The sequence below is a fragment of the Salmo salar genome, chromosome ssa21 (genome assembly GCF_905237065.1).
Source record: "Salmo salar chromosome ssa21, Ssal_v3.1, whole genome shotgun sequence".
Classification (NCBI taxonomy): Eukaryota; Metazoa; Chordata; class Actinopteri; order Salmoniformes; family Salmonidae; genus Salmo; species Salmo salar.
In genome coordinates, this window is record NC_059462.1 from 13,436,051 (window position 1) to 13,449,181 (window position 13,131).

Sequence of the window (13,131 nt, forward strand, 5' to 3'; positions counted from 1 at the left end):
CAGCTGCTACCCACACAGAATCACACACTGTCCTGCCCGCTACCCTTTTCATGTGTGCCAGCTCACCTGTGACCGTGCGGGCTGAAACTGAGTCCAACCTGGTACAACGTCTGACTTCACCGGGGTTACTGTGGACTCAATGCCCGGGCACCCCCTTGACAGGGATGTAACAAAAGTCCCCAACACAGTTCCGGCCCACCGAAAATACAGGCTACATCCGCTTGCAGTTGTCTGCTTTTGAGGGAAGTGGAGCCTTTCTCCCCCGTCTGGGCCGTTGGGCTCCTCCTGACGATAGTGGGGGTTGGTAAAGAGAGCCAGGGGTCCTCACTGCCCTGTCTTTGTGGACCCCAAGCCCTTTCCCTGGGCTCTGGGGGACATAGGGCAATTCCTGTCCAAATAGCCTGGCTGACCACACCCCCAGCAGACCATGGGGCCGGGGTGTGTGTTGCATGCGGTCTCTGTGTTGCGTGCTGTCTGTGGCGATAATACACAAATGAGTTTAGTCATTTCAGTCACCCATACAGGCTTTCCAGGCTCTGCACCACAGCCCGCACAGTGGGTGTATCTCCAAACGCCCCCACTGTTTACTTCTGTAATGACTTGGGATGAGTTAGCTGGGTCTGTGTGTGCAGCTCCGTAGTAGAGCGTGCCTGTATGAACTGGTCACGTACCAGCTCGCTCTGCACGGAGGGGGCATGTGAGCGCATGCCTGCCGAGTGATGCGTTCAATGTCATTAGTGAGCACCCATAGCGGCTCCCCTGGCTGCCTGCATCTACTACTCAGTTCGGAGCCCAGCAGCCCGGGTTGTAAGCAGTGTCCAAAGTGCCTCATTGTTCCAACTAATACCCCATAATCATGTCTGTCCTCCGGGCTAAGCAACAACAAACAGGACAAAGCATCGTCCGTGAGGCACAAAGCTAGTTGAAGTCCTCCATCTTCATCCGACCCACCTAAAATGAGCAGTTCTAACTGGGCATGATACTTCCCAAACCACCTTACCAGAGTACAGTAATGACCTTGATTAAATAATAAATAGAATTGTCCACAACAGGATTTAGTTCTCGATTAAATGGTTTATTAACCAGAACTCTCAGGCTACTGTTTGGCCATAGCTTACGCCAAATAAATCCAGGATTCATCCAATGGCATTGAGGAGTATACCACCTCTGTCATCGGCTTCATCCATAAGTGCATCGACGACGTCGTCCCCACAGTGACCGTACGTACATATCCCAACCAGAAGCCTGTAATACATGGCAACATCCGCATTGAGCTAAAGGCTAGAGCTGCCGCTTTCAAGGAGCGGGACACTAATCCGGGCACTTATTAGAAATCCCGCTATGCCCTCCGATGAACCATCAAACAGGCAAAGCGTCAATACAGGATTACGATTGAATCCTACTTCACCGGCTCTAATGCTCATCGGATGTGTCAGGGCTTGAAAACTATTACGGACTACAAAGGGCAACCCAGATGTGAGGGAGCCTACCAGAAGCGCTAAATGCCTTTTTATGCTCGCTTCGAGGCATGCAACACTGAAGCGTGCACTAGAGAACCAGCTGTTCTGGATGACTGTGTGATAACGCTCTTGGTAACCGACGTGAGCAAGACCTTTTAAACAGGTCAACATTCACAAAGTCGCGGGTCCAGACGGATTACCAGGACTTGTACTCAAAGCATGCGTGGACCAACTGACAAGTGTCTTCACTTACATTTTCAACCTCTCCCTTAAAGAGCCTGTAATACCAACATGTTTCAAGCAGACCACCATAGTCCCTGTGCCCAAGGAAACAAAGGTAACCTGCCTAAATGATTACCGCCCCGTAGCACTCACGTCGGTAGCCATTAAGTGCTTGAAAGGCTGGTCATGGCACACATCAACAGATACCCTAGACCCACTCCAATTCGCATACCGCCCCAACAGATCCACAGATGGCGCAAACCCTTTGTGAGAATACAGTTCATTAATCAAATGGCCACCGGACTATTACATTGACCCCCCCCCCCCCCTCGGCATGCATTGTCACTTCACCCCTGCCTAAATGTACAAATTACTTCAACTAACCTGCACCCACGCACACTGACTCCGTAACCCCTGTATAGTATATAGCCTCATTATTGTTTCATTTTTTTATTTAACATTTTTTGTAAATATTTTCTTGGTTAAGGGCTTGTAAGTGAGTATTTAACAGTAAGGTCAATACATGTATTCGGCGCATGTGACAAAGTTTGTCTTGATAAACAACAACAGCTATCCAACTCTCTGTCAGGACTGAAAAGAGACCGAACAGTAGCAAGCATGGTCTTTAATTTTGAGGTGATCCTAAACCTCTCACTGAACAGTTTCAACTGAAATTTTCCAACATGAACTGTGCTAGCTATCTTAGTTCGTTGCTACCTTGGTTAGCACATTCCTAGCTAACTATGTTAGTGTTTGCAATGTCATTTTGGCTAGCTAGCTAAATTGTACAGGCTACAGTTTTGTATCCTTGCTGTTACAATAACCAAACGTTGGAGAAATAAATCATTTTTGAAACTAAGTTGTAATGCAGCAGATGACATGGGGTGGGTTCTGAATTCTCAAACAAGCAGCTTCAATTTGATTGGCTGTTGCATGCAATTGGGTTTGAGTTTCTTCATGTAACAGCAAAGTTGTTGTCATTTGCAACTGGAAATAAAATAGCGTGAGTGTAACCCCAGCCTAAGAAGCGGTAGATCTGTACTATGTAGACTATTTCTTATGTTTTGCCGTTCTTAGGTTTCGTGTGTGCGTCTTTTGTACACCAGCTGAAAATACAATATTTTTGGTTATAGAAAATATATTTCACTGGTTTAGATGGTACCATGATTCTCTACACAATGCCTGCTTGTTTTGTTACATAAACAGAACTATTAGAATTTAAGCAACCAGGAAATGGCGGAGTGAATTCTGCATATTGCACCTTTTAAGCCTGCAGTGCCCTGCCCTCTGCCCTAACCCCCGCCGATCCACCAACCACAAGGTTAAGTTTAGAATAAGAGTTAAAATGCTGCAATGGTCCTTGATTAAAAAATGTAGCCTGTTGGATTGCGAGACGGTAGGCAGCTGAACCAATGTGTCGGAGGAAACACCGTACACCTGGCGACAGTGTCAACGTGCATGCGCCCGGCCCGACACAGGAGATGCGAGAGCTCGATGGGAGAAGGACAACCTGGCCGGTCAAACCCTCCCCTAACCTGGACGACGTTGGGCCGATTGTGCGTCGCCTCATGGGTCTCCCGGTTGCGGCCAGCTGCGACACAGCCCGGTATCGAACCAGAATCCGTAGTAACACAGCTAGCCCTGCGAAGCAGTGCCTTAGACCGCTGCGCCACTCAGGAGGCCCCTGTTGAATTTCTTCTTAATGAGCTTGATCCATAATCAGTTGGACATGAGTAGTGCCATAAGTAATGAAACACAGGTGATTGAACAGGAAGTCCAGTTAGTACTGTAACACTAATAGTAATCTTCACTCGCAAGCTGTGTTCTGGCAGTCAGCTACTTTATTGGGCATCCAGAACCTAAGGACGGTCTTGAATAGGAGCAGAAGTTTTAGGTCAGCACTTTTCCCTGTCCAGACACTGACTACAGGCAGACAATGGAGCTGGTTGGTGTTACAGTAGGTCATGTAAAATTCCCACGTTTTCCAGAAATCCCAGTTGGAAGAATCCCGAAATCAGGGGAATAAGCAGGAAATCTGGTATCTTCCCATGTGGATTTAAAAAGAAAGAATAAACATTATTTCACCTTTATTTAACCAGGTAGGCCAGTTGAGAACAAGTTCTCATTTACAACTGCAATGAGGCATGGGCCCTGGTCAAAGGTAGTGCACTACATTGGGAATAGAGTGCCATTTGGGATGTACTTTGTGTTGAGAGGTGTGGGTTACCGGGATGTTACTAGCCTTATCACAGTCCTGTCCTATGAGCTTCCTGGTGCTATTGGCGAGTAGTATTAGTATTGTCCCTGTACATCATGGACCCAATTTTATTATTTTATGTTTTTGAAAGAAAAAAAAATTCTCCTCACTCATGTTTCCCCCAGCTGTCGGTCAACAGTGTGTCACGTTTACCAAAAGCTCCAACAACTGTGACTCTACTGTGGGTAAGATTAGACATTGTGTTCACACACGTTATCCAGTTTGGCCCCATCATTCTCCTTTCATTATGTCCTTTGTATTTAACTGCAGTCCCCTCCGTGTTGTACACCTGTTTGTCATCCTGGTGATTCATTGTGCGTCTTAAATGGCACCCTATTCCCTATATAGTACTCTACTTTTGGCCAGAGCATGGTCAAAAGTAGTGCACTACATAGGGAATAGGATATAATTTGGGATGTGTATACCTTATGTGCTGTGGGTTCTCACCCTAATGGCCTCGAGTAAAGGTGAATGACCCCATGGCCATGTAAAAGTGTTTGCTTATTGCTAGCAACGGTGCCCCAAACAGTCAGAAAGAGCAGATCTCTCCCAGCCAGGTATTCCAGGTATGCATATGTGACTTAACCCTTAGATGAAAGGATCATTGGTATTGGAGTACTGCGGATGAAACCAATATTCCTGTGAGCCTCCCGGGCCCATGTTGTGCATCTAAGGGTTAACACAGTTCAATATTCTAATTATGTATGGAAATAGCCATGGTTATGTGGGTTTGCAATAGCAGGGATACATTTTTAGTGGTTTGTCTTCTATCAGCTATTGCAAGCATTTTTATTTGCTGAACTATTATGCCATGTTTCTTTTTATTGATATTGGTTTTAAAAGGGTATGAACCTTCGACCATGTCGAATGTGAGGTATGAAGCATGACTGACTCGGGGCCATGCAAAACATCAGAGCTCAAATAAACCGAATATACATTCTGCAATGTGTCCACTGATAAAGCGCCAACGTGCCTATCTTGGTGTTCCACTAAATAATTAATGAAACACAGGTCTGGCTGTGGCTTTGCTGATAGTGGTCCACTGTTATTATTTCATAGATGGGAAGCAACATGGCATCCTGATGATGGATTACAGAACATGCGTCCCAAATGGCACCCTATTCCCTATATAGTACACTACTTTTGACCAGAGCCCATAGGTCATTTGGGACACAGTAGAATGCATTCAGAAAAACAACAGTTCTGTAGTTAAGGGCAACCTTTTGATGTTCGTGCTATGCTTAGAGAGAACTGTTTGTCAAATTTGTGTACAGAATAACAACTAACAGTTGTTGTTTTTTTCTGTCTTGATGGTTTATACAGCAAAAAGGGACTTTCACCCTTGTTGGTTATTATAGGCCTTGCACATCCTGTCAATTAAATGTTTTCTCAGACAGGAACCATTTATGTTAATTCCTGTGGCTGATGGAAAGTCAATACAAGCAACAACTGTTTTCGTTCTCTAGTCCTCACCAAGCACATGTTTAGATTCCACCTGAGGTTATACTCTCCAATTTTGTCTGCATCAGTTTCTCTTCGTTTTGATTTCCAACTGAAGAGAAGCTAATGAATAAAACAAAGTATTTAACTTTTAATCGAGACCATGTGTTCTTCCTTGATGTGTTTAACATGATGTTGTGTTAGTTGAACAAAGACTCAGACTTTGTTGGAAGTAAGCCATCATTTGACAGGCTAAATAGAGTAACATAATATGGACTTTTGAGAATCAAATGTAAAAAGAGGACTAAATTGAAAATGGGCATTATTGCGTTCTGTCATTTTTTTAAATCCGGCTGGAGCAACTTTATCCTTATCAATTCAATCAATAAACGAATGAACCAATCAGTCTCTCAATCCATGTGAAAATGTGCCGCTCTGTTTGTCCTTAGACAGGCTACTGTACTTTGTTCCTACCTTCACTCATTTTATCCATGCAAACAGAAGAAAAAAGGAGGGACGCACACAAACCCAGCCCCAGGTGCAACCAGTGGTGATTCCACCGACGAGCAAGCATCAGGCTTCCTAAACAGAGGCAGGCCTTGGTCCTCCACTGCCCCTCCTACGGCAAAGGCAGCCCAACACGGAATACAGTGAGTTGGCTTCTCTCTGAGTTATGTTTACCCTCTCTCTTTCTGTTGCACATACTTTCTTAATGACAATGTTTGTTGTATGTATTTTTTTTTATAGTGTTGACATGAAAGTTAGAATGCAACACAGCGCATGGTGATGTCATCATTGAAGTCCGTCATTGTCTGTCTACTGCAGGGCAGAAATAGCATCTTTATAAACAGCAAAAAATAAATGTCCTCTCACTGTCAACTGCGTTTATTTTCAGCAAACTTAACGTGTAAATATTTGTATGAACATAAGATTCAACAACTGAGACATGAACTGAACAAGTTCCACAGACATGTGACTAACAAAAATGGAATGTGTCCCTGAACAAAGGGGGGTCAATATCAAAAGTAACAGTCAGTATCTGGTGTGGCCACCAGCTGCATTAAGTACTGCAGTGCATCTCCTCATGGACTGCACCAAATTTGCCAGTTCTTGCTGTGAGATGTTACCCCACTCTTCCACTAAGGCACCTGCAAGTTCCCAGACATTTCTCGGGGGAATGGCCCTAGCCCTCACCCTCTGATCCAACAGTTCCCAGACATGCTTAATGGGATTGAAATCTGGGCTCTTCGCTGGCCATGGCAGAACACTGACATTCCTGTCTCGCAGGAAATCACGCGGAGAACGAGCAGTATGGCTGGTGGCATTGACATGCTGGAGGGTCATGTCAGGATGAGCCTGCAGGAAGGGTACCACATGAGGGAGGAGGATGTCGTCCCTGTAATGCACAGCGTTGAGATTGCCTGCCTGCAATGACAACAATCTCAGTCCGATGATGCTGTGACACACCGCCCCAGACCATGACGGACCCTCCAATTCGATCCCGCTCCAGAGTACAGGCCTCGGTGTAACGTTCATTCCTTCAATAAAGGTGAATCCGACCATCACCCCTGATGAGACAAAACTGCGACACGTCAGTGAAGAGTCCTGTCTGGTCCAGTGACGGTGGATTTGTGCCCATAGGCGACGTTGTTGCCGGTGATGTCTGGTGAGGACCTGCCTTACAACAGCACTACAAGTCCTCAGTCCAGCTTCTCTCAGCCTATTGCGGACAGTCTGAGCACTGATGGAGGGATTGTGCGTTCCTGGTGTAACTCGGGCAGTTGTTGTTGCCATCCTGCACCTGTCCCGCAGGTGTGATGTTTGGATGTACTGATCCTTTGCAGGTGTTGTTACACGTAGTCTGCCACTGCGAGGACGATCAGCTGTCCGTCCTGTCGCCCTGTAGTGCTGTCTTAGGCGTCTCACAGTACGGACATTGTAATTTATTGCCCTGGCCACACCTGCAGTCCTCATGCCTCCTTGCAGCATGCCTAAGGCACATTCACACAGATGAGCAGGGACCCTGGGCATCTTTCTTTTGGTGTTTTTCAGAGTCAGTAGAAAGGCCTCTTTTAGTGTCCTAAGTTTTCATAACTGTGACCTTAATTGCCTACCGTCTATAAGCTGTTAGTGTCTTAACGACCGTTCCACAGCTGCATGTTCATTAATTGTTTATGGTTCATTGAACAAGCATGGGAAACAGTGTTTAAATCCTTTACAACCTTTACAATCAAGGTCTGTAAAGTTATTTGGATTTTTACAAATTATCTTTGAAAGACAGGGTCCTGAAGAAAAAGGGATGTTTCTTTTTTTTTTTGCTGAGTTTATATATTGATAGGAGGAAGACCATTTTAATGGCATTAGTTCTTCAGAGTAATGAAATTGGGAGAGTTCTTAAATTGTATGTTTCTCTTGAGTTTTTGCATCAGAGGGGGGAAATTCTCTTTAAATAGTGAGGGGTATTGTTTGGTAACTATAATTCCTAGATAACTTAAATGGAAGAAGTTTTAACCAAGAGGTGTTTTGCAACCATATGGGCATTAATTCGCTCTTGTTCCAATTTATTTGGTATCCTGAGAAGGTACCAAACAAATTAACCAAATCAAGACTAGCTGGAATACTAGCTTAGGGTTCTGTTACATACAGTGCCTTGCAAAAGTATTCATCCCCCCCATTGAGTTTTTCCTATTTTGTTGCATTACAACCTGTAATTTAATAGATTTTTTTATTTGGATTTCATGTAATGGACATATACAAAATAGTCCAAATTGGTGAAGAGAAAATGAAAATATATATTTAATTGTTTTATTAAAAAGAAAAATAAGTTGTGCATTCATATGTATTACGCCCTTTGCTATGAAGCCCCTAAATAAGATCTGGTGCAACCAATTACCTTTAGAAGTCACATAATTAGTTAAAGTCCACCTGCGTGCAAACTATTTGTCACATGATCTCAGTGTGTGTGTATATATGTATGTCTGTGTATGTATGTCTGTATATATATGTCTGTCTGTCGAAAGGCCACAGAGTCTGCAACACCACTAAGCAAGGGGCACCATGAAGACCAAGGAGCTCTCCAAACAGGTCAGGGACCATGTTGTGGCGAAGTACAGATCAGTGTTGGGTTATAAAAAAATATCTTAAACTTTGAACATCCCACGAGCACCATTAAATCAATTATTAAAAAATGGAAAGAATATGGAACCACAACAAACCTGCCAAGAGAGGGCCGCCCACCAAAACTCATGGACCAGGCAAGGAGGGCATTAATCAGAGAGGCAACAAAGAGACAAAAGATAACACTGAAGGAGCTGCAAAGCTCCACAGTAGAGATTTGAGTATCGTCCGTAGGACCACTTTAAGCCGTACACTCCACAGAGCTGGACTTTACAGAAGAGTGGCCAGAAAAAAGCCATTGCTTAAAGAAAAAATAAGCAAACACGTTTGGTGTTCGCCAAAAGGCATGTGGGAGACTCCCAAAACATATGGAAGAAGGTACTCTGGTCAGATGAGAGTAAAATGTAGCTTTTTGTCCATCAAGGAAAATGCTATGTCTGGCGCAAACCCAACACCTCTCATCACCCCAAGAACACCATCCCCACAGTGAAGCATGGTGGTGGCAGTATCATGCTGGAGATGTTTTTCCATCGGCAGGGACTGGTAAACTGGTCAGAGTTGAAGGAATGATGGATAGCGCTAAATACAGGGACATTTGAGGGAAACCTGTTTGTCTTCCAGAGATTTGAGGCTGGGACCGAGGTTCACCTTCCAGCAGCACAATGACCCTAAGCATACTGCTAAAGCAACACTCGAATGGTTTAAGGGGAAACATTTAAATGTCTTGTCAAAGCCCAGACCTCAATCCAATTGAGAATCTGTGGTATGACTTAGACTGTTGTACACCAGCGGAACCCATCCAACTTGAAGGAGCTGGAGCAGTTTTGCCTTGAAGAATGGGCAAAAATCCCAGCGGCTAGATCTGCCAAGCTTAGAGACATACCCCATGAGACTTGCAGTTGTAATTGCTCCAAAAGGTGGCTCTACCAAGTATTGACTTTGGGGGGGTTAATAGTTATGCACGCTCAAGTTTTTTTCCAAGTTGTAAGACAACAAAATAGGAAAAATGTCAAGGGGGGTGAATACTTTTGCAAGCCACTGTAGAGGAGAATGTCATCTGTGTATAGTGAAATCTTATTTAGATTATCTTTAGTATTATAGCCGTATATTGCTGTATGAGATCTTATCGCCTGAGCGAGAGGTTCAAAGATTAGGGCAAAAAGCAGAGGCAACAGCGCACAACCTTTCCTTGTCCCTCTATTAAGGTTAAATCGTTGCGACAAAGTTTGGTTAGTGGGTATTCTCGCACAGGTGTTCCTATATAAAAGCTGGGTTCACAAAATGGATCCAATCTCCAATATTACATTTCTGTCGGACCTTGAATAGATAGAACCACTCAACTTGGTCAAAGTCCTTTTCGGCGTCCAGAGATATAATGGCAAGGCCCACGTTGGGTAACTTCTGAGAATACATAATGTTGAAGAGACACCTGAGATTGAAGAATGTGTTTCTGTTAGGGATAAAGAAGACGGCACATTTTAGAATGGCCTTTGATTGTCCACAGCACAAGGTGCACCTGTGTAATGATCATGCTGTTTAATCAGCTTGATATGCCACACCTGTCAGGTGGAAGTATTATCTTGGCAAAGGAGAAATGCTCACTAACAGGGATGTAAACAAATTTGTGCACGAAATTTGAGAGAAATAAGCCTTTTGTGCGTTTGGAAAATTTCTGGGATATTTTATTTCAGCTCATGAAACATGGAACCGACATTTTACATGTTGCTTTTTTTATATTTTTGTTAGTATACTTACAGATACAGGGTAATAATACATAACTTTTTGTAGGTAGACTGCATTGATGTTGGGGCCAATCAAGCTTCTTTTGTTAGATTCATTTAATATTTAATGTCACTAACATGTTTGCCCTGAGCTCAAGCTAAATCCTTCACCTTCTGGTGATGCTTTTGTTTGCTGACAGGGCATGTCAATGTCATGTTTTGAGTGTCATGCCACGTCTGTGGTAATAACCCAATGGCAAAGGCTGTGTCCCAAATGGCACCCTATTCCCTATACAGTTCACTACTTTTGACCAGGGCCCCAACCAAAAACACATTTCAAAGCCCCTCAGTGACCCTGAACTGACACCGCTCTCACAACTAAAAGAGCAAGAGGGCTTTACAACACGCCACATCAAATACACAGCTGTATTGACATCATTATTAATCCCATGTGATGTTACGTGGCATTGTGTGGATTTGGGATATGAATTGTATTAAATTCTAATAAAGGCTATGCTCAAATTCTTTGTTTGATTCTTGAAAGCCACTGCCATTGAACCGTAGGGTACAATAAGTCTTTTTTGCAAAGTTTTTTTTGAAGCAGATTAATGAAACTAAATGCGGCATGAGCTTTCATCCTCTGCTCAAAGGTGCGACTGCCTTTCCTGTTTCCTAATGGAACTGGTGGTTGTGAATTCTCAAATCCTTTCGCTTAATACCACCAGTACACTTTGTTAAGCTGAAGAGTAGTCCAACAGGCCCTTCTGGCATCTAGTGGAGGTAACATTCATGTTTTTCTAGCCTGTGCCCCTCTCACGTTCATCCTCAGGGGGCACCGGCGGCAACTCCATATGGCTGCAGACTGAGGTCCCAGTGTTTATACCAGCGTTAGGCATCCAACGTCTCAAAACAGGCAGGATAAAAGCACTTGTACTTGTCCCAACTCCTCTTTTGAGACCATGGTGGTGATTAACACATTCCACACGTGGGATATACAATGACCAGGGCATCTGTCGGACTGACTTGAGTACAGTATGTAGGTGTTGTCCTTATTTAGCTATTCTAATGACTTAGATTAGATACACAGGGATGCAAATGTTGGCCAGATAGAGCTAGATTGAGCACATACTGTGATCCAGGAAACTTTGAGTAGTCAAATATGGTGATTATAACCTACAGCGAGCATTTTTTGTTGCATATTTTTTGGGGGTTGCTTATTTGCTCTTAATTTGACTTTTGACTCTGTCACAGAAATGTGGTTAGGGGCTGAAAAGGTGTCTGAATGCCATTTCTGTACAAGCCTTAAGCCTGTGCTGGGAAATAAACATGGGAGGTATTTCCCCTAAAATCATCAGGAAAGGGAAGTTGCAGTTATTTTCTAATATTTCCTTAACTACCTCTACAGCTCTACAACAACAAAAATCCAGAAAAACGCATGTAAAAAATGTTATAAAATGATTTGCATTTTAATGAGGGAAATAAGTATTTGACCCCTCTGCAAAACAAGACTTGGTGGCAAAACCCTTGTTGGCAATCACAGAGGTCAGACGTTTCTTGTAGTTGGCCACCAGGTTTGCACACATCTCAGGAGGGATTTTGTCCCACTCCTCTTTGCAGATCTTCTCCAAGTCATTAAGGTTTCGAGGCTGACGTTTGGCAACTCAAACCTTCAGCTCCCTCCACAGATTTTCTATGGGATTAAGGTCTGGAGACTGGCTAGGCCACTCCAGGACCTTAATGTGCTTCTTCTTGAGCCACTCCTTTGTTGCCTTGGCTGTGTGTTTTGGGTCATTGTCATGCTGGAATACCCATCCAAGGACCCATTTTCAATGCCCTGGTTGAGGGAAGGAGGTTCTCACCCAAGATTTGACGGTACATGGCCCCGTCCATCGTCCCTTTGATGCGGTGAAGTTGTCCTGTCCCCTTAGCAGAAAAACACCCCCAAAGCATAATGTTTCCACCTCCATGTTTGACGGTGGGTATGGTGGTGTTGGGGTCATAGGCAGCATTCCTCCTCCTCCAAACACGGTGAGTTGAGTTGATGCCAAAGAGCTCCATTTTGGTCTCCTCTGACCACAACACTTTGACCCAGTTGTCCTCTGAATCATTGATGTTCATTGGCAAACTACAGACGGGCATGTATATGTGCTTTCTTGAACAGGGGGACCTTGCGGGCGCTGCAGGATTTCAGTCCTTCACGGCGTAGTGTGTTACCAATTTGTTTTCTTGGTGACTATGGTCCCAGCTCCCTTGAGATCATTGACAAGATCCTCCCATGTAGTTCTGGGCTGATTCCTCACCGTTCTCATGATCATTGCAACTCCACGAGGTGAGATCTTGCATGGAGCCCCAGGCCGAGGGAGATTGACAGTTCTTTTGTGTTTCTTCCATTTGCGAATAATCGCACCAACTGTTGTCACCTTCTCACCAAGCTGCTTGGCGATGGTCTTGTAGCCCATTCCAGCCTTGTGTAGATCTACAATCTTGTCCCTGACATCCTTGGAGAGCTCTTTGGTCTTGGCCATGGTGGAGAGTTTGGAATCTGATTGATTGCTTCTGTGGACAGGGGTCTTTTATACAGGTAACAAACTAAGATTAGGAGCACTCCCTTTAAGAGTGTGCTCCTAATCTCAGCTCGTTACCTGTATAAAAGACACCTGGGAGCCAGAAATCTTTCTGATTGAGAGGGGGTCAAATACTTATTTCCCTCATTAAAATGCAAATCAATTTATAACATTTTTGACATGCGTTTTTCTGGATTTTTTTGTTGTTATTCTGTCTCTCACTGTTCAAATAAACCTACCATTAAAATTATAGACTGTTAATTTCTTTGTCAGTGGGCAAACGTACAAAATCAGCAGGGGATCAAATACTTTTTTCCCTCACTGTAAGTTATGGCCTTCCAAAGCTACGC

General features: G+C 44.0%; 1 protein-coding gene across 4 annotated transcripts in view; it reads left to right on the forward strand.

Annotated features, from left to right (window-relative positions):
- The window catches only part of LOC106581830 (myosin light chain kinase, smooth muscle), an 89,031-nt gene that overhangs the window by 3,791 nt on the left and 72,109 nt on the right, over nucleotides 1–13,131 (forward strand). For 3 of the 4 annotated variants that reach the window (XM_014164223.2, XM_014164225.2, XM_014164226.2), the window contains exon 2: nucleotides 5,881–6,029. The exons of the other annotated variant lie outside the window; for it this stretch is intronic. The gene's annotated coding sequence lies outside the window, so the exon portion shown is untranslated. The remainder of the gene's footprint in view (nucleotides 1–5,880; nucleotides 6,030–13,131) is intronic. 4 annotated transcript variants of the gene reach the window in all.